This window comes from Suricata suricatta, chromosome 8 (genome assembly GCF_006229205.1).
Source record: "Suricata suricatta isolate VVHF042 chromosome 8, meerkat_22Aug2017_6uvM2_HiC, whole genome shotgun sequence".
Taxonomy (NCBI): Eukaryota; Metazoa; Chordata; class Mammalia; order Carnivora; family Herpestidae; genus Suricata; species Suricata suricatta.
The window spans coordinates 60,767,959-60,790,715 of NC_043707.1; the positions used below are offsets into that span (position 1 = coordinate 60,767,959).

Sequence of the window (22,757 nt, forward strand, 5' to 3'; positions counted from 1 at the left end):
AAAAGTTTTTTTTCTTTTAGAAAAGTTTAAGACCTAAAGAATTATTGTAAGAATATTATGGAGAGATCCCCTATACTCAATACTCAGTTTCCTCTATTATTAATCCTTAAATTTGTATACTATATTATCACAATTAAGGAACCAATATTGGTAAATTTTCAACAATTAAAGTCAATGCTTTATTCGGTTTCCTTGATCTTTCTCTTAACTCCTTTTTCTGTCCTCGAATTCCATCCAGGACCACACATGACATTTAGTAGTTATGTCTACTGATGTAACTTTTTCTTGTAATAGTTTTTTAGACATTCCTTGTTTTTGATGACTCTGACAGTTTTGAGGATTACCTGTTAGCTATTTTGGAGAATGTCCCTCAATAGTGATTTGTCTGATATTTTTCTCATGATTAGACTGGGTAATGCATTTTAGGGAATAAGAGCAGAGAGGGTGAAGTGCCAGTCTTATCACATCCTATTAACGGTATGGACTATCAGTTCGACTTATCATTGTCGATTTTAATCTTGATCGCTTGGCCTAAGGTAGTGTTTGTCAGGTTTCTCCACTGCCAAGTCACTCCCCCCCTTTTCCACACTGGCTTTTTTGGAAGCAAGCAACATTGTGAGTGAACCACACACTTAAGGAGTGAGGAGTTATGTTCTATTTTCTACAGGCCAGAATATCTACATACATTATTTGGGACTCCTCTATATGGGAGATTTGTCTGTTTTCCAACTATTTATTAATTTATCCAACTGTTTATTTTTAACGTATGGATTCATAGATACTTATTTTATATTTTGGGATATAATCCAATACTATTTATTCAATTGTTTATTTTTAACACATAGACTCATGGGTATTTATTTTATACTTTGGGATATAATCTGATCTATTTATTTAAATTAATTTTTCCTGCTTTGGCCATTGATAACTCTTTCATTGGCTCCTTTATCCCTTTGATATATCCTCATTGTTGTGAATGTGTTTGTTCATTTGTTCTGAATATTTTCTGGCACTGCCAGATGTGCCAGATGAATTATATATAGTTCCTACCCTAGCCTCAGAATCAACTATTTCTCCAAGAACCCCTGATTCCTTTTCATGGAAATTAGGCGGAGACCTAGTCTTTTTTCAGTCTAGCTAAAGAAAAGACAAGGAGATATATTTGTTTATACATGTTAATGTATATGTTATGCATATGTTATGTATATATGTTACTGTATATGGTGTAGAAACCATATACATTAACTCTAGAAACAGTTCTATATGTAACCATCTGTGTCTACATTAAGCTAAATGTGAGTTCACACTGATGTTTACAACTCTAGCCCATCACCACATGAAATATCCACCTTCAAATAACACTGCTTCACTTCATGTGTAGTGTGGGTATCTTTTAACATAGTATACCCAATCTGTCCCTCCATCTCTTATAACATTGCTGTCATTCATTTACGTTATCCATATCCTATAGTAACTCAACATACTGTTACTATTTTTAATTTCAACAGTTATCTTTTTGATAAGGTTAGAATAAGAAAAATAATTTGCTCTCCTGATGACTTGTCAAAACCAGCAGGCATGCCTGGCCCTGTACTATACCATGCCTCACTAGGCTGGTGGGGGCACCATGGCCCTACACTCTCCTGCTGCCTCTCTAAAACTGGCCGGTGTGCCCTGGCCCTTTGCTCCCACTCTCCTTTGCTAAAGCTGGAGGGTACATGCAAGTTACCCTTGAGTTCTGGCTCTAGTGGACAGTGGGGTCTGTGTTTCTAGACCCACAGAATTGAAACAATCTGAGAGATATTTCTTAGCAGGCTATCATCCCCAGAACACGGCACAGACAGAAGACTGAAACATGACCCCAGTTTCCCTGGGAATAAGGCTTATTTACTTGTCTTAGAGCTTCAGACTGAGGAATTGGCTTCAAGTCTGACAAATACCTAGAAGCTATGGAGGAGTTATCAGGGACTATAGGCCAAGGAATGCCATCTTAGTTCTCTCCTTTGTCTTCACTACAGTTTGATGAGACTTCCCAGAAGGGAGCTTATACACTTGTCTAGAACCCCAATATTTATAACTGTCACCAATGGGACATCTTCAGATCACTTGGTCTGGAGCCAGCAGGGTTCACAACTGAAATGACATAGTACTGTAAAGTTTTATTTACTTTAAAAACTACTGTCTAAGGTCTGGCTTCCAATTAGTCTGAAACTAGTTGCTGTTTAAGATCTGTTCCTTTGGATCACTGACAGGTCGCTTGGATCTATCAAGAATAAATCAGGCCGCTTAGGCAATAGTAAAGGTTTGAGGGAAAAACCAAGAGCTAGGGCAACTTTGAACAAAAGCCCACTTCATCAAGATCAAGAGATGCAGCTGTTTCACCTAGAACATAGAAACAAACACGATAAGTTGAACAAAACGAGGAAATGGTGAGCTTCTTAGCTCCCAAAACTCAGGAGAGGAATGGATGAGCTCAGTGGGAATTTCAACAAAGAGACAGAAAATATTTTAAAATTTATAAACAGAAGTCACAGAGCTTACGAACACAACTGAAATGAAAAATACACTAGAGAGGTTCAACAACAGACTTGATGAAGCAGAAGAAAAGAATCAGTGACTAGAAGACAGGGCAGTAGAACTTACACTAACAGAGAAGCAATAAGAAAAAAATAATTAAAAAATGAATATAGCTTACAGGACCTATGAGATAACATCTGGTGGATTAACATTTGCATTATAGGCATTTTTCTCCCAGAAGGAGAAAAGAGAGAAAACAGGGAAGACAAATTATTTTATGATATAAAGTCTGACAACTTTCCTAACCTGGAGAAGAAAACAAACATTTAGATCTGGGACGCTCCAAGGATGAACCAAAAGACAGCCACACCAAACACATTGTAATTAAAATGCCAAAAGTTAAAGATAAAGAGAGAATCTTAAAAGCAGTGAGAAAAAAAAAAACCAAGAGAAGCCCCATAGACTATAAGTAGATATTTCAGCAGAAACTTTTCAGGCTAGAATGAAGTAGCCATGACACAGTCAAAGCCTGAAAAGAAAAACAACAATTTCCAACCAAGAATACTCTATCTTGCAAAATTATATTCAGAATTGAAGGAGAGAGCAAGAGTTTTTAGAAAACAAACCTAAAGCTAATCACCACGAAACTGACCTTACAATAAATGTTAAAGGGAACTGTTTGAGCTGAACAGAAAGGGCAATAATTAGTAATAGGAAAACATGAAATTAAAAATCTTACTGGCAAAGGTAAATATATAGTAAAGATAGTGGAGTCATCACTTATAAAGCTAATATAAAAGGTAAAAATAAACGTAGTAAAAAGAAATACAGCTATAATAGTAAGTGATATACAAAATAGATGTAAAATGTGACATTAAAAATATAAGATGTTGGGGCATCTGGGTGGCTCAGTTGCTTAGGCAGCTGACTTCGGCTCAGGTCATGATCTCACGGTTAGTGGGTTTGAGCCCCACGTCAGGCACTGTGTTGCTAGCTCAGAGCCTGGAGCCTGCTTCGGATTCGGTGTCTCCCTCTCTCTCTCTGACCCCTCCCCACTCATGCTCTGTCTCTCTCTTTCTCCAAAATAAATAAACAGTAAAAAAATATATGAGATGTGGGTCAGGGAGGAGTAAAAATGTGGAGTTTTAGAATGCCATCAAATTTAACTTGCCATCAACTTAAAATCTACACTTGCATACATTTATATATGTATATATGCATATACATATACACACATACACATATATATACAAATACACATATACACATATATAAGCTGTTATATGTAAGTCTCATGTCAACCATATATCCAAGATAATGAGAAAGGAATGAAAGAATAACACTAAAGAAAGTAACCAAATCTCAAGCAAAAAAAAAAAAAAAAGACCAAGAGAAAAAGAAAGGAAAAGAGAAAAGCTCTTAAAACAGCCAGAAAACAATAAACAAAATGACAATAAGTACATACCTATCAAAAATTACTTCAAATGCAAATGGATTAAATTTTCCAATCAAAAGACATCAAGGGGCTAAATTGATTAAAAAAGCAACTCATCTATATGCTACCTAAAAAAAACTCACATCAGATGTAAGGATACACACAAAGTGAAGTAATGGAACAATAAAAGAGGTTTCATGCAAATAGATGAAAAAAAAGTGAGATTAGTTATCTTTAATCAGACAAAATATACTTTAAAAGAAAGACCATAATAAAAGACAACAATGGATATTATGTAATGATAATAAGGTCAATACAAAAAGCATAACATTTGTAAATATTTATGCACTCAATCCAGAAGTACCTGAATATATTAGGAAAATATTAATAGACCTAAATGGAGAAATTGACAACAATACCCATACATACCAGCAAATAGATCATTCAAATAGAAAATCAAAAAGGAAACATAAATCTTAAACAACTCATTAGATAAGGTGGGCTTAAATATATACAGAACGGTACATCTAAAAGCAGCAGAATACAAATTCTTCTCAAGTATATATGGGACATCTTCAGGATACATCATATCTTAGGCCACAAAACAAGTCTCAATAATCTTGAGAATATTGATATTATATCAAACATCTCCTCCAACCACAGTAGTATGAAACTAGAAATCAATAGAAGAAGAAAACAGAACAAATCACATGTATGTGGAGACCAAACAACATGCTACAGAATAAAGAAATAGGTCAATGAAGAAGTCAAAGAATTCAAAAAATAACTTCAGACAAATGAAAGTGGAAATACAACATGCCAAAATCTAGATGATGCAGCAAAAGTAGTTCTAAGATGTAAGTTCATAGAGATATAGGACTATTTCAAGAAACAAGACAAATCTCAAATAAATAATCTAAATTTACAGCCAGAGGAACTAGAAAAAGAAGAACAAATAAAGCCCAAAGTTAAAAAAAGGAAGGAAATAATAAAGATCAGAGTGGAAATAAATGAAATGGAGATCAAAAAAGACAAAAGAGATGATCAATAAAATTAAGAGTTTTTTCTCTGAAAAGATAAATAAAATTGACAAACCTTTAGTTAGACTTACAAAGAAAAAAAAAGACATAGGGCTCAAATTAAGTCAGAACTGAAAGAGGAGTACTGAAACCATACAACTGAAACCACAGAAATAAAAAGGAACATAAGAACTATTATCAACAAATATACACAAATTCGACAACATAAAAGAAATAGATAGATTCCAAAAAGACATACAATCCTTCAAGACTAATGATGAAATAGAAAGTCTGAATAGACAAATTACTACAAAGGAGATTAAATTAGTCATCCAAAACTACCCAACAAAAGAAGTTCACAACCAGACAATTTCACTGATAAATTCTACAAAATATTCAATGATTCAATATTCAAATTTTTCCCTCTCAAACTTTCCCAAAAAACTGAAGGCAATGAGAAGCTTCCAAACTTATTTTACAAGTCCAGCATTATTTTGATACCAAAACCAGACAAAAACATGATGAAGAAAGCAAGCAAGCAGCAATGTAAGAAAGAAAATTATGGACCAATGTCCTTGAGGCACTCTGATGTCTCAAAATTCTCAACAAAATATTAGCAAATGAAACTCAACAACACATTAAAAGGATCATAGCTTATACACTATGATACAGTGTGATTTATTCCAGGGATGCAAGAATAGTTAAATATTTACAAAGCAATCAACTTGGTATACCATGTAAACAAAATAAAGAATAAACTTTTTACAATCATTTCAATAGATGCAGACAAAGAATTTGGCAAAATTTAACATCCATTTATGATACAAATTCTCAATAGAATGGGTATAGAAAGAATTTGCCTCAACATATAAAGGCCATTTATGACAAGCTCACAGCTAACATCATACTCAACAGTGACAAGCTAAATGTCTTTCCTCTAAGATCTGGAATAAAACAAAGATGCCCAATTTCACCACTTTTATTCAAACAAAACTGTAAGTCCTAGCCAGAGCAAGTGGTAAAAAGAATAATAAATAAAAGGCATACAATTGGAAAGGAAAAGTAAATTGTTGCTATTTGTGGATGGGATAAGTTTATAAATAGAAAACTCTAAAGAATCCATCAGAAAACTATTAAACTAATAAGTGAATTTAGTAAAATTTCAGGGTGCAAAATCAATATACAAAAATTTATTGTTTTTCTATACACTAAGAATGTGCTCTCAGAAAGAAAAATTAAGAAAACAATCACATATACAAAGGCATCAAAAAGAATAAAATACCTATGAATTGGGGTGGCTTAGTTGGTTAAGCGCCCAACTATTGACTTTGGTTCAGGTCATGATCTCATGGTTGTTAGATCAAGCCCTGCACTGAGTCCCATGCTGGGCATGAAGGCCAATTAAGATTCTTTCTCCCTCTCTTTGCCCCTGTCCCACTCACTCAGGTACATGCTCTCTTTCAAAAAAAAAAGAAAAACCTACAAATGAATTTTATCCAAAAGGTAAAAATCCTGTACACTAAAAACTATGGATATTGATTTAAAAAATTTAAAACAAAAAAATATAAAGACATTACATATTCATCGACTAAAAGTTAATATTGTTAAAATGTCTGCACTACTTAAAGGCATCTCTGGATTAAAAAAATCCATATCAAATTTCCAAAGAAATTTTTCACAGAAATACATACATACAATCCTAAAATTTGTATGGAACCACAAAAGCCATCTTAAGAAAGAAGAAAAACGCTGGGTGCATCATGCTCTCTAATTTCAAACTATTTTAGAGAGCTGTAGTAATCAAAACAGTATGGTATTGGTATGATGACACATACATAGATCAATGAAATAGAACAGAGAGCCCAGAAATATACCCATGCATATATGGTCAATTAATTTATCACAAGTGAGGCAGAATATACAATAGTAAAAGTACAGTTTCTTCAATAAATGGTATTGGGAAAACTGAACAGCTTCGTTCAAGAGAATGAAATTAGACTAATACCTCCACCATGCACAAAATTCAAAATTGATTAAGAACTTGAATGTAATACTTGAAACCATAAAATCCTAGAAGAAAATATAAGCGGTAAACTCCTAGACATTACTTGACAATGACTTTTTGGATATGACTCCAAAGGCAAAGGAAACAAAAACAAAAATAAACAAGTGAGACTTCATCAAACCAAAATCTTTTGCCTGGTGAAGGAAACCATGAACAAAATGAAAGGCAATCTGGTGAATGAGAGAAGAGGAACTGCAGTGGGCTCCACTGGAGCATGGAGCCTACTTGAGATTCTCTCTCTTACTCTCTCTTTGCTTCTTTCTCTTTCAAAATAAATAAACATTTAAAAAATAAAATAAGATAAAAATGAATCTGAATAGACATTTTTCCAAAGAAGATATTCAGATGACCAACAGGCACATAAAAAGACCCTCAACATCACTAATCGTCATGGAAACATAAATTTAAAAAAATCATAATGAAAGATCACCCCACACATGTCAGAATGTCTATTATCAAAAAGACAAGAGATAAAAAATTTTGGAGAGGATGTGAGAAAACAGAATTGGTGCAGCCACTAGGGAAAGCAGTACAAAGATTCTTCAAAAAATTAAAAAGAACCACTGCATCATTCCACAATTCCAGTTCTGAGTATTTATCTAAAGAAAATTTAAAAACATTTATTTAAAAAGATATATGCACCTCAGTGTTCAATGGAGTATTTTTACATCAGACAACATATGGAATCTACCCACATATCCAGAGATGATTAATATATAAAGAAGAAGTGGTATATATACACTATGGAGAAGGAAAGCTTGCCTTTTACAACAACATGGATGAACATTAATGGTATGATGTTAAGTGAAATAGTCCTACAGAGAAGATAAATACCATATGATTTCACTTGTATGTGGAATCTAAAACAAAACAAAACTTATAGTCATAGATACAGAGAATAGATCAGTGGGTGCCAGAGAGAGGGAGGTTGAGGGATGGGTAAAATGCGTTAGGGGGGTTAAAAGGTACAAACTTTCAGGTATTAAATAAATAAGTACTGGGGATATAATGCACAGCATGGTGACAACAGTAAAATGATTGTGTTGCATACGTAAAAGTCACTAATAGAGAAAAATCTTAAAATTTCTCATCACATACACAGAATGTGATTTTGTGTAGAGATACACAGTAACTAGACTTATTGTGGTCATTTCACAGTATATACAAATATAAATCCATGATCTTATACAACTGAAACTAGCATATTATATGTTAATTATGCCTCAATAAAATAAAAATAAGTAAACAAAATATTCTGATGAAAAAATTTTAACCAATGTTGAAAAATAATCACTCGTTTTTTTCTGAATGAAAATAAACATAACTTTAATATCAGTAATAATTAGAAATATTGGCTTTTATTATTAAAGGTGATATCAAGAAGAAAAGGGTAAGAAAAATATTGTATTTTGCCTTCATATAATTCTTCTCTCATACTTTTACTTTTATAAAATATAAATCCATGTTTCTGACCTATATAATTTTTCTTCTGTCTAAAGAAAATCTTTTAACATTTCTTGTAGAGAAAATCTACTGGCAGTGAATTCTCTTAGGTTTTCTTTGAGAAAATATTTCTCTTTCACTTTTGAAGGATAATTTTGCTGGATGTTGCATTCTAGGTTGTTGAAGTTTTTCTTCTTTCAGTGATTTACCTACTTTATCCCATTTCTTCCTTCATGATTTCTGACAATAAGTCTTCTGTAATTCTTATCAATGTTCAAGTTCATTATACTAATAAATAGTATAATATTTTAGGATTTCCAACATTTTTTCATGTTCTGTTTTTCTCTATCTTACAAGATGTACTATTTTTCTTTTATTTTCTACAGTTTGAATGTGAAATGTCTTGGTGAACTTTTTCTTTTTGGTATTTTTTTATTTGGTATTTTTTGAGCTTTCTGGGTCCTTGGTTTGGTGTCTGTCCTTAATTTTGAAAACTCATAATTACTTCAAATATTTCTTCTGCTCTATTTTCTTTCTTTGTCTAATATTCCAATTATGCATTACACCTTTTGTGTAATCATTCCACAATTCCGGAAATACTTGTTTTGTTTTTCATTCTTTACATTTCTGTTTGGGAAGTTTCTATTAAAATATTTTTAAGTTCACTGATTCTTTCCTCAGCCACATTGAATGTACTAATAAGCGTATAAAAGGTTTTTAAAAAAATTCTAGCATTTCCTTTTAATTCTTTGATTTTCCACTGCTTTACTTACACTACCCATCAGTTCTTATATGTTATTTACTTTTCCTTTAAAGTCTTTACCATATTACTCACTATTATTTAATATTTCCTATTTGATAATTCCAAAATCTGTGTGTATGTGCTTCACTGAATCTCAGATGGCCAGAATCTATTTAATCATGCTCCTCAGTTTTTGCAAGTTTTTCTGTTGGTTCCTGCAAAATCTTCTGTCTAACTTTTATTTTTTATCATCTTCCACTATCTATATTATCATCCTTGTCAGTTATAAGCCCCCGGTATAGTGTGCTTGATATATATCCTGAAACATGCAAGTATCCTTTTATTTATTCATTCATTTCTATTTGAGAGGGAGAGAGAGAGAGAGAGAGAGAGAGAGAGAGAGAGAGAGAGAGTGTGTGTGTGTGTGTGTGTGTGTGTGTGTGTGTGTGTGTGAGAGCAGGGGAGAGAGGAAGAGGGAGAGAGAAAGAGAGGGACAGAGGATCTTAAGTAGGCTCTATGCTCAGTACAGAACCCAATGTGGGGCTTGATCCCACAACCCTGGGATCATACTTGAGATGAAATCAAGAGTTGAGCATTCAACTGATTGAGCCATACAGGGGCCCTGCACATATCCTTTTAAAATATGAAGTATTTTATATTTATATATCTTTCTAATTTTCTAATAAATAGTATAATATTTTAGGATTTCCAACATTTTTAGCCCAGAGATGTTTTTCTTTTCTGATGATTATGTGTTCTGTTGTGTATACATACAATTGATTTCTCCTTACCGCTGTTCACTGTCTACCACACTGCAACCTATGTCCTATGTTTACTTCTCACTCTCAGCACAAATAATATTGGGTGAACATTCTCATACACATCCACTTCCACACTTGGTCAGAATTTCTCTGAAATTCATCATCAGAAATGAGGTCTCTAGAATAAAAAGCACATCCATTCTTCCAGAAATGTTACTAAATACTGATGTTTCCCCTTCCAGAATGGCTGAAATAATATACAATCACATTAGCTGTTTATAAGAGCTCTTTTTGCCCCACTTCCTTTTCAGTACTTAGTACCACCTGATACAAACTTTTGCCATCCCAGTGCATGTATAATATTTGTTTGTTTTAATTTACATTCCTCAGATGACTAATAAGTTTGACCACTTCTTCATATACCTTTAAGTCATGTGGACTTTCCCTTCTAAAATAACTGCTCATTTTTTATGTCCTTTTTGTGTTTTCCTTTTCGTTGGTTAAAAAATACCTCCACAGGGGGGTGCCTGGGTGGTTCAGTCAGTTAAGCGTCCTACTTCGGCTCAGGTCATGATCCCCCAGTTCATGGGTTCGAGCCCCACGTCAGGCTCTGTGTTGACAGCTAGCTCAGAGCCTGGAGCCTGCTTCCGATTCTGTGTCTCTTTCTCTCGGACCCTCCCCTGCTCACGCTGCCTGTCTATCCTTCTCAAAAATAAATAAGACATTAAAAAAATACCTCCACAAATCATTATATACTCTTCCCCTCAAGGGGTGTTGCTTACGTTTTCTCTTCTTAACTGTGGGCTGGACTTCTAAAGAATAGAACTCAGCAGAAATAATGCTAAATCATTTGATGTGGTACAAATTGTTACTACCTGTGTTGGAATGATTCTATTCATACTACCCTGTCTTTCTGCCATGTGTTAATTTCGAATAGAATACGTTGGTTCAGGCTTTTAAAAGTTAAACGTACAAACAAAACTAACTTTTAAAAGTAAACGCTTGAAATCATTGTTGCGCTATATGCTAACTTGGATGTAAATTTAAAAACAATAAAAAAATGAAAAAAAACTATGCCAGTTAAAAGCAACTTTATACATTAAATTCATTAATTATTTTCTAAATAAATAAATAAATAAATAAATAAAAGTTCTAAAAAATAAAAGTAAAACGGAGTATTTACCTTAATCTTCAATATTTTGAAATGAGTTTGTTGACTCTCCTACTAATACCAGTTTAAATGGAATTTTTAAAAATGGAAATGCCATTATTCTCTTACAATAAAACAGAAATTTGTGTAAAAACTTCACATTATTTTTATTCCCTAATATACACAATATCCAAGCAATATTTAGCTACTACTTATAGCACTTTGACCTCTCTACCCATAGATAGGACCCTCGACTTTCCAAGCCTTACATTGCATGAGCACAGAAATCACAATATGGCTGACACCTATGGCCAAAGTTCTTCAATAAATGTTCATACAACTGCTTCAGCAAACAGAAAAGAATTTCTGATTTTTTTCCTACAAATTTTCTTAGAGCAACTGAATGGCAAAATCTATTCACAAAAATTCTTAGTCTTAATATGCTTAAGCATTAACCCATTACTATATTCTGTTAGAATTGAACTATTTTAAAAAAGTAGATATTTTAAGTATGAATGCTTTTACAAGTGGACAGGATCCTTATGCCTATTTTTGTTCTGCTCAGAGAACACTTGTCGATCTAATACAGGGAAAGCTCCAGTAATAGACAGTGATTGCAATATTAAGTATTTTCTCTTCTAATTAGAAGAAAAAATATTACATAGTAGTATTAAAGGGATTCTTGATCCCCATTGGTAATTTTTCTTAGAAATGGTCTAGATAGGGGTTTATTATGGATCCTTTGGAGTATTAAAACACATAAAACTGTATCATTCAGGGTTTTTTTCCATGTATAATAAAACATAAAATTAATTAAGCTGCTAGATCAAGCCTCACCTGAAATGACTTATTTTGATACTTCCCAGTTAAGAGAACTAAAAAGTTCTCTGTTTTGTTTGAGTCAGTTTAGAATGGGTTTTATGTTACTTGCAACTTTAAGCCTCTTAATTAATGTATGATACAAAGTACAAGGTAGGCTAAGATTTAAATGGTAGGCTCTCCAAATTATCTGGATTGTCTGTATAACTAACAGAATCTAAATTTCATTTGAAATACTTTGTGCTTCTAAACACATCTCAGGTATCCCAAATAATCTCAAGTAGTAAAAAGAAAGTGACCCATAGCCTGTGGCTGTCAACTGATAAGATTAACCCAAGGAGAGAAGCTAACAGATCACTGGAAGATCAGCACACACAGCTGTACAGGAAAACGAAGTGAGAAAATTATTTCTCCAGAATTTTCTAAGGTAATGGAGATATTTTGCTTCACTTCATGTAGAAAGGAGTATAGAACACTATAAATATTTTATTGCAATTCTTTGTATGATTATTATTTAAAATGCAGTTCAAGAAATCTTTCAGTAGCTGATAATGGTTTGAAATAAAATGTTCTTTGTAAAGCAATTTCCATTATTTTCCATCTACACCAATTTAATGTATTCAGTTGTTTAAAACAGCTATTTTTATATTCAGTTAAATGTAATGTTACAGTTCATATCATTTTCTTTTCACAGGAAAGCGACTCCATGAATCTAAATCTAAAAATCTAAATCAAGAGAAAACAAATGTAGTATTTTCACATGAAAAAATTGTGGAATAATAAACCAGTTACATGACTTAACTGGGTCAACTAATTGTTTCTGAAAATCAAACAATTATGTAGTTAAAGTGGTTGGCCAATTTCATAAAAATATTAACCCAGTTTGATTTATAGAAATCTTTCTCTTGCATGTCTTTTACTTATTTAGGATTCAGCCAGTTAAGAGGTGACCTCACTCACAAGGCAGTGGACCAATCCTTTTACATTTACTCCCAGTTTTCCCAAGGGTTCCAATAGCATCTTGTGTTTATCCCTATTATAGCTCTTATAATAACAAGAGCTATGTGTGACAGGCACAGCTCTTCAAGTACATTATCTCATTTAAACTTCAATGAATCTGTGAGACAATTTTGTTCCTGGTGGTAGTGTTTGTTTAATAAATGGAGATACTCAGGCTCAGCAAGTTAATTCATTTACCCTCAAAGTTCATTAATAAATAACAAAGTGAAGGTATGACCAGTGACACAAGAGGAGAACTATGAACAATGTCTGGCCTCAGAAGTCAAAAGAAAAAGAAGTACAAGAAGGAAAGTATGGTCAAGAAAATCGAGGTAAGAGAAATGAGCTAAGGGCAATAATTATCATTGTATAATTTTGGTGTGGGATTGGTGGCACAATCTAAATTGTACAATAAAAAGGCACTACATAAGGAAACAGTAAAGTTTCAAATCTAGGTCTAATTGATTTGAAAAGCTCACAGTTTTTTCTCTATACTAATAGTTCTCAAATATATGCAAAAGAAGCATCTAAAGATATTCCTTTGAATGTGGGTTCCTGTCCCAAACAGCAAATCTATAGATTAAAAAAAATTCTTATTATTTTTAAATTTAGTTCCAGTACAGTTAACATACTGCGGGCTTGTATTTTTGAGAAGCACCATCCATGGGGCGCCTGGGTGGCCCAGGAGGTTGAGTGTCCAACTTTGGCTCAGTTCATGATCTCACGACTTGTGGGTTTCAGCCGCACATTGGGCTCTGTGTTGGAAGTTCATAGAGCCTGCTTCAGATTCTGTGTCTCTCTCTTCCTCTACCCCTCCCCTGCTCATGCTCTGTCACTGTCTTTGTTTCTCTCTCTCTATCTAAAAAATATACATTAAAAAAATCAAAAGTACCATCCAGGTGATTCTGACGCAGTTGCCAATGGACCACGCGCTTAGAAACACGGCACTATCATGCCACCTTTAACACAGAGAGCTTCTTGAAGGCAAGGGCCTCGTTTTTCAATAGTGAGCATAATGCTTGATTAACAATAAGAATCTCACGTAGCTTCACAGAGTTAAGCTCCACAGTGGTTTGGAACAAAAAATTTACTATAATTTGAAAATATTTATGTTACATGGACATGGCCATCATCTCCATAAACTCAAACATCCTGTTGTTTGTGTTTTGTATGTGTACTCTAGGGGTGTATGGGTGGCTATTAGTTAAGCATCTGACTCTCGATTTTGGCTCGGATCATGATCTCACAGTTTGAGAGTTCGAGCCCTGCTTCAGGCTTTGTGCTGATAGTGCAGAACTTGCTTGGGATTCTCTTTCCCTCCCTCTCTCTCTCTCTGTTCCTCCCCCACTTGTGGTCTCTCCTTCCGTCTCAAAATAAATAAATAAATAAAAGCTTAATAAAAAAATGTGCACAATGATTCTAAACAGTGTTACTTTTTGTTGTCTAGTAAAATCCTGGAAAGAGATTTGGATCTTTGCCTTGTGAATGGTCTCCTTACTATTTCAGCCGGTAACAATTTTCATTGTCTGTTGTAACAATTCATTTGACAGGGCTTTAATCTTCCTGAAAACAAACAGGTTTATCTCAATCGTTTTTTAACTCCTGTGATTTTTTTCTTATTCCAAAAATCACATAGGCCTTTTATTGAAAACTTTAAATTTTAAATAAGTAATAAATTTATCTCATTATTCCACAATACCTGATATAGTCATATACCTCCTTTCAGTCTTATAATTATCTATACATAACCACATAAATCATTATAAAAAATATATCACTTTGTAAACATCCTTTGAACTTCATTCTAAATCATTAATAATTTTTGTAGTATTAATTTTCTTTAAAACTATACTTTAAACAGCCTCATAGCATTGAAATAAATGTATAGATAATTAAAAAAAATTGTAGCATATTTTTGGACTTTTAGGCTAATTTTAATGGTTTCATATTATAAACAATGGTTGGGGAAAATTCTTATATTCTTATCTTTGCTCACTTTTTTTTTTATTATTCCTCTAGTGTACATTTCTAAAAGTAGAATTACTAGCTCAAAACATAAATATATACAGAAATTTTTGAGATTGCATCGAAACTGTTTTTCAATGACACTCCCCAAGCAGTGTATGAAAATATCTGGTTTCGAGGACTCCCATTAACATTGGATTTTATTTGTTGAAAAATCATTGGTCATTTTGATGGTGAAAAATAATTTAAATAATGTTTTAACTTAATGATCAGGAAGCTGAATAATTTGTTTTATTATTTGTTAATATTTTACTGCAAAATGCTTTATGTCCTCTTTGCTGAATGGATTAATTTCCCAGCACTTAATGCAGACCAGGGGGATGGCTCTCCCACCTTTGGTGGAAGATTCAACATTATTTTCTGATTTCATCATTGTTGAAAGTGTTTTATCAAGCACTATTGGTCCTCTGTTGTCAGGGCTGACCCTGAGTTATGGCAAGGATTAATAAGGTCCTGAGGTAAATGAGATTAAGAAAGTAAAAGCTGATCTCAGTAACAGATGGCTTAAAATTAGACTCTAGTAATTTTTACTGCTAAAATTTTTATAAAATTCAGTATGTCTGCACATACATATTTTATTTGCATTTTACCTCTAAGCCTATTTAATTTCTTAAAATTTTCCCCTGAACATCATAAAAATCTAAGAGCAGATAACTTCACTGATGAATTCTACCAAACATTAAAAGAAGACTTAATACCTATCCCTCTTAAACTATTCCAAAAAACTGAAGTGGAGAGAAGACTTTCAAACTCTTTTTACAAGACCAGCTGATACTAGAACCAAAGATACCACAAAAAAAGAAGATCATAAACCAATATTCCTGATGAACACTGATGCAAAAATCCTCCGCAAAATACTAGCAAATCAATTTAATAATACATTAAAAAGATTGTACACTATGACTAAGTGGGATTTACTCCAGGAATACAAAGATAGTTCAACATCTGCAAACCGATCAATGTGATATGCCACATTACCAAAATGAAAGATAAAAATCATATGGGCATCTCATACATACCCAAAAAGCACTTGAAAAAAATTCAACATACTTTTATCATTTAAAAAAATCTCAGCAAAGTGAATATAGAGGGAATAATATACCTTAACATGATAAATGCCAGAGTAATATCATACTGAATGGTAAAAAGCTGAAACCTTCTCCTCTAAGATCTGGAACAAGACAAAGATGCCTTCTCTTGACACTTTTATTCAACATTGCATTGAAAGTCTTAGCCAAATTAATTAGTCAAGAAAAGAAATAAAAGGTATCCAATATGGAAAGGAAGAAGTAAAATTGTCAATATTTGCAGATACATGATACTACTTATGGAAAATCCTGAATTCTATCATAAACCTGTTAGAACTAATAATAAATTCAATAAAGTTGCAGCATATAAAATTAATATGCAAAAATGTGTTACATTTCTATACACTAACAATGAACATCAGAAAGAAATAAAGGGAACAATCCTGTTCACAAATGTATCATAGAGAATAAAAAGCTTAGGAATAAAATTAAGGAGTTGAAAGACCAGCACACTGATATTGATGAAAAAAAAATAATGAGAAAAAACTGAGGAAGACACAAGTAAAAAGGAAGGATATTATGTGCTCACAGACTGCAAAAATAATATTAAACTGTCCATTTTACCAAAAGCAATCTATAGATTCAATGCAATTCCTGTCAAAATTCCAATGACATTTTTCACAGAAATAGAACAAATTCTAAAATTGGTATAGAACAAAAGATCCCAAATTGCCACATAACCTTGACAAAAGAACAAAGCTGGAGGTATAATTCTTTCTTATTTTAAACAATACCAGGAAACTATAGTGATAAAATAGTATGGTATCAACATAAAAACAGACAGCCCAATGGAACAGAATAAAGAGTCCAATAATAAACCTATGTATATATGGTCACTTAACTGACAACAAAGGAGATAAAAACATACAATAGGGAAATGACAGTCTCTTCAATAAATGGTGTTGGGAAAACTGGGCAACTACATGCCAAAGAATGAAATTGGACCACTATATTACATCATATACAAATATTAACACACACTTGATTGAAGACTTCAGTTAAGGAGTGCCTGGATGTCTCATTCCATTAAGTGTTCGTTTTCGGTTCAGTTCATGATCTTGTGGTTCGTGACATGAGCCTCACATCAGGCTCTGTGCTGACAGCTCAGAGCCTGAGCCTTCTTCAGATTCTGTGTCTCCCTCTCACTCTGCCCCTCTCCCATTTGCTCTCTGTCTCTCTTCCCAAAATAAAATAAGAACATTAAAAAAAAAGACTTCAGTTAAGACTGAAACCATAAATATCCTAGAAGAAAATACAGGTACATGTGAACTCCTAGACATCAGTTTTAGTGATGATTTTTTTGGATTTGACTCCAAAGGTAAGTGAAACAAAAGCAAAAAAAACCAGTTAGGATTACATCAAACTAAAAAGATTCTGCACAGCAGAAGGGCAACAAAACAGAAGGGCAACCTCCTGAATGAGATAAGATATTCACAAATAATATATCTGATAAGTGGCTAATCCAAATATGTAATGAATTCTGAAAATTCAATTACAAAAGAAGAAAATAAATCAACAATCAGTTAAAAAAGGCAGAGTATCTGAATAGACATTTTTCCAAAAAAGACATACTAATGGTCAATAGGCAAATTAAATGAGGCTCAATGTCACTAATTAATAGGGAAATGCAAATCAAAACCACAATGAGTTATCACCTTATACCTGTCAGAATGGCTTTTATCAGAAAGAATTGTTTGGGCAAGGATATGGAGAAAAGGGAATCCTCACACACTGTTGGTGGAAATGCAAATTTGTGCAAACACTACAGAAAACGGTATGAAATTTCCTCAAATAGTCAAAAATAGAGCTACCATGGGGCACCTGGGTGTCTCAGTTGGTTGAGCAACTGACTTCAGCTCAGGTCATGATCTCATGGTTCATGAGTTCAAGCCCTGCATTGGGCTCACCGCTGCCAGAGTGGAGCCCGCTTCAGATACTCTGTCCCCCTCTTTCTTTGCCCCTCTCCCACTAGCCCTCACTCTCTCACTCTCTCTCTCTCCTTCAAAAATAAATAAAACACTAAAAAATACAGCTACCAAAGGGGCTCCAGGATGGCTCAGTCAGTTGAGAGACCAGCTCTTGATTTTCACTCAGGTCATGATCCCAGGGTCATGGGATCAAGCTCCAGAGACTGAGTGTGGAGCCTGTTAAGATTTTCTCCCTCTCTCTCTCTTTCTTTCTCTCTCGCTCTTCCTCTCTTTCCCTCCCACTCTCTCTTTCTGCACCTACCCAACTTGCTCTCTCTCCTAAAAAAATTAAAAATAGAGTTCCCATATAATCCAGCAAATCCACTACAGGGTATCTATCCAAAGAAAATGAAAACACTAATTTGAAACGATATACATATCCTTATGTTCATGCCTTATTTACGAGAGCCAAATATGGAAGCAACCTAAGTGTCAATAGATGGATGAATGAATAAAGAAGATTTGATTTATATGTATATATCATAAATAGATGTATGAATATACATATGTACAGACATATACACACAATGAAATACCACTCAACCATTAAAAAGAAGTAAATCTTGCCATTTATAATAACATTGATGTAACTTGATCGTATATACTAAGTGAGATAAGTCAGACAGAGAAAGATAAATGCTATATTATTTCACTTATATGTGGAATCTAAAAAACAAAACAAAAAGATACACAGAACAGATTGGTGATTTGCCAGAGGGGAGGGGGATAGGGGAGACAAAATGGGTGAGGGGAATTAAGAATTATAAACTTCCATAATCAGTCCTGGGGAATATATATATATATAGTCAATAATATTGTATTAACTTTGTAAGGTTAGAGATAGTAGCCAGACTCATTGTGGTGCCCATTTTGCAATGTATATAGATGTTGAATTACTGTGTGTTTCACCTAAATCAAATATATTTTATGTTATATATGTGTTATTTTATGTTAATGTTATTATTATGTTATTATGTTATTAATTGATATATAGTAGTAATTATATCAATAATTGTATTTAACTAGTATTCACATATAATTAATATATGTTATTATGTATTATTATTTATTAATTATACCTCGATTAAAATTTTAATTATCAATTCAGTGTTCTTTTTTTCATGGTGACTAAAATTGATTTTTTATTTCTTCTTGAGTCTGTATTAAAGCAAACTGTATTTTTCCAGTAATTCTTACATTTTCTCTCACACAGCTGTCAGGAAAAACATTTTCTTAATATTTTATCTCAAGTCTATTATGCATTCTTTTCTTCTTATTATTGACTATTTATTCCTTTTTTTATTTTTCACCATTCCTGCTAGAAATTTCTCAGTTTCATTAGTCTTTAGACACACTGTCAAATTTTTCCTTTGTTCATCATCAATTGTATCATTTTTTCATTTACATCAATTTCTGTTACTTATTAATTTTTCTTCTAAGCTAGGGATTCTTCCTTCTTTTTATAACTTTTAAAGTGTGTGCTTAACTCATTAATCCATTTTTTAAGTTTATTTATTTAGTGTGTGTGACAGAGAAAGAGAGAGCACACATGTGCATACTTCCAAATGTCCTCTAGCGGGGAGGTGCAGAGAGAGGGAAAGGGAATCCCAAGCAGGCTCTGCACTGTCAGCATGGAGTCTGATTGGGGCTCGAATCCATGCAATGTGAGATCATGACCTGAGCAGAAACCAAGAAAGGGAGGCTTACCTGACTGAGCCACCCAGGCACCCCCAACTTTTTTCTACTAAGAGTATTTAAGGTTATAGTTTTCTTTTGGGTGTTGCTGCTTTGCAATGAAGTCTTTTTGTTTGCTCTTTTCTTTTTAAAAATTTTTTAACATTTATTTATTTTTGAGAGATAGAGAGAGACAGATCATGAGCAGGGAAGGGCAGAGAGAGAAGGACACACAGAATTAGAAGTAGGCTCCAGGCTCTGAGCTGCCAGGACAAGCTGGACGCAGGGCTCGAACCCACGAACTGTGAGATCATGATCTGAATTGAAGTCGGACGATCAACTGACTGAGCCACCCAGGCACCCCTTAATTAATAGTCTTAATTTTTAAAGTGGTTTTACGTTTTAGACTAGTTTTGTTTGTTCTTTCATATTTCATTACAATATTTTTAAACATAGATTTTTAATTTTGAAATGTATACTTTTGTTAGTTTCCTGTTTGTAATTTCTGACTTACTAGCACGTTGGTGAGTTCAGTGTCTAATATCTTTATATAAATCTTTTCCATAAGGACGGGGATTTCTTTTCCTTTTTTTGTTTTATTTCATGCTGCATGAGTATTTGTTGAATGAACAAGTTCTAGATTAAGATTGTTAACTGTGGTGTTCAAATCTTCTAGACTTTAACTTTTTTTTGAATTTATCAATTTCTCCTACTTCAAGCAATTTTTACTTTATAGCTTTAAAAATAACACAGGTACATATCATTAGAATTATTACATGCATCTGATAAACTCAAAGTTTACCATTCACTTATAATTAAAATACTTTTTTACCCTAGAGAAATATGCATATTATTAAAAATTACTATATCATCTTTAAAATATTGTTTTCCCAGGATCTTTTTTTTTTAATTTAAATTGTGTTTTGTTTTACCTTTTTGGGTGAATCTGAATCTTATGACCGTGAATTGGCCGAATGACTTCTGAAGCCATGCTTTTTAAACGGAACATTCAGTTTATTTATTTTTATCATCAATATAGATCGGCTTTATCATTTTCATTGAATTTTCCATTTCATATTTTGTTTTTCTTCATATACGAAAAGACTGTTTTTTAGAAGTTCTTTAGTGGCAGTCTGTTGGTGAAGATGAGAAAATCTATCTGAAATTCATTATTTCACTCAGTCTACCATTCACTGGCAGTTGAGTATTGTTTTCTTTCACAGCGCTTTGAAGATACCATTTCACTGTTTTCTTCTTGTATTTCTAACAACAATTATTATCGTTCCCTTTTACATAATTTGTCTTTTTGTCTGCTTATGTTCTCTTTGTTAATCTATATTTTGACTAGTGTACAAATGAGTTTTTTTATTGTTGTTTGGGAGTTCTTTGCTTCCTAAATGTGAAAATTGCTAAATATAATCCATTCTAGATTTGTTTTCTCCAGCTACATGTCTCTCCCATTTGTTCTATTCTCTCCTCTGGAAATCTGGTGCCTCATACTTCCGCCATGTTTCTTATGTTTAATTTCATCTAACCTACCGCTTTTTCTCTCTAGCTACAGTTTTGTGTAATTACTTCATATCTACCTCTGGTTCAGTAATTTAACCTTTCACATTGTTTAATCTGTTCTTTAATCCTTCCTTTGAGTTTTTAATTTTAATTACGATATTTTCGACTTGTATAAGGCGTGGTTTTCTTTTCCCCTCAAATTTACCTGGTCATTTTGATAGTGTCTTGCAGCTTATTCATATTTTTTTATTCATTCCTTATGTTCTTAAATTATTATTTTTAAGCGTTTTTAATTTACATATAGTTGACACACAATGTTACATTAGTTTTAGGTGTTAAATGGTTTCTATTTACTTTTTCAGATACCTTGAGACACTACCAACCTTTGTTGACTTCTATAAAATTCTCAACTGTGATTATTCAAGTTGCAAGATTAAAACAAAAGATTCAAACTTTTAAACCACATTGAGTCTACCACAGTCTACGGTTTCTCACGGACAAACTTTTGCCTCTTTTCCTCTCAGAACCAAACCTGAGAGCAATAGCCTCCTGAGGTCTGCCTCTGAGGAGAGAGGTTCCCCCACCACCCCAGTTTACCCTTTCCTGAAGTATGACCTTTCCTAAGCCCCAGCTTTACCAGTGGGAAAAGTTTCTGATATGGCAGTGAACACTGTGAAAGCCAGGACTTTGTCCTCTGCCACCTGGCCATACACAGTAATTGAAACTGTGGTTTAGACTTCTCAAACTTTACTTCTCGAATTTAGTATGTACACAGGTCACTTGGGTATTTTGTTAAAAGACAGACTCTCAAAAAACAGGTCTGTGGTGGAGCCCGAGACTCTGCATGTCCAATAAGCAACCAGGTGATACCAATATTGCTGGTTTGAGAATCAGCATTGAATGGCAAAACTGTGACCATTAGGGACCGCACACTTTGTGCATAGTCAATGGCTTCAGCACTGGTTTACCTCCAGGGATGTCTCCTTCCAGTGTATTGCTGGCCACAGATGATTTTGCTTGATTTCTTACAATTTCATACATTCATTTAAAAGGATGTATTATATTCAGAGGTGTCCGGGGCTCAGTCAATTAAGCATCTGACTCCTGATTTTGGATCAGGTCATGATCTCACAGTTCATGCTCACAGCACGGAGCCTGCTTGGGATTCTGTCTCCTTCTCCCTCTGCCCCTGCTCTGATCATGCTTTCTCTCTCTCTCTCTCCAAATACATAAACTTTAAAAATAAATAAGTGAAGAATGTGTTATATTTTATCTAGCATGTTTAAGGGTTTTGCAGTATGCAGGTTTTAGTCTACTATGTTGGAAGAAACAGAATTCTTTTCCAAATAAGGAAGAGAGTTTTAAAATCTGTGGCATTCATGCTTATACTCATCCCATTAAGCATTTGTGTGTGTGTGTGTGCACTATAAAATCAGTTGTACTTACAGAAATTTAGTAACACATCTTCATGTGGGATAGACATTGGTCATTTTAAGTGACTTTTGGATTTGCTTTAATGATACACAGGAAAAGCAAAAAAGGAA

The 22,757-nt window shown here is 33.4% G+C and overlaps 1 long non-coding RNA gene across 1 annotated transcript in view; it reads left to right on the forward strand.

Moving 5' to 3' along the window:
• The window catches only part of LOC115299397, a 15,593-nt gene extending 2,775 nt beyond the window's left edge, over nt 1-12,818 (forward strand). Inside the window, exons 2-3 of the long non-coding RNA XR_003912165.1 lie at nt 12,213-12,378; nt 12,646-12,818. This is a non-coding gene — a long non-coding RNA (uncharacterized LOC115299397). The remainder of the gene's footprint in view (nt 1-12,212; nt 12,379-12,645) is intronic.
• Nucleotides 12,819-22,757: the final 9,939 nt, after the last annotated feature.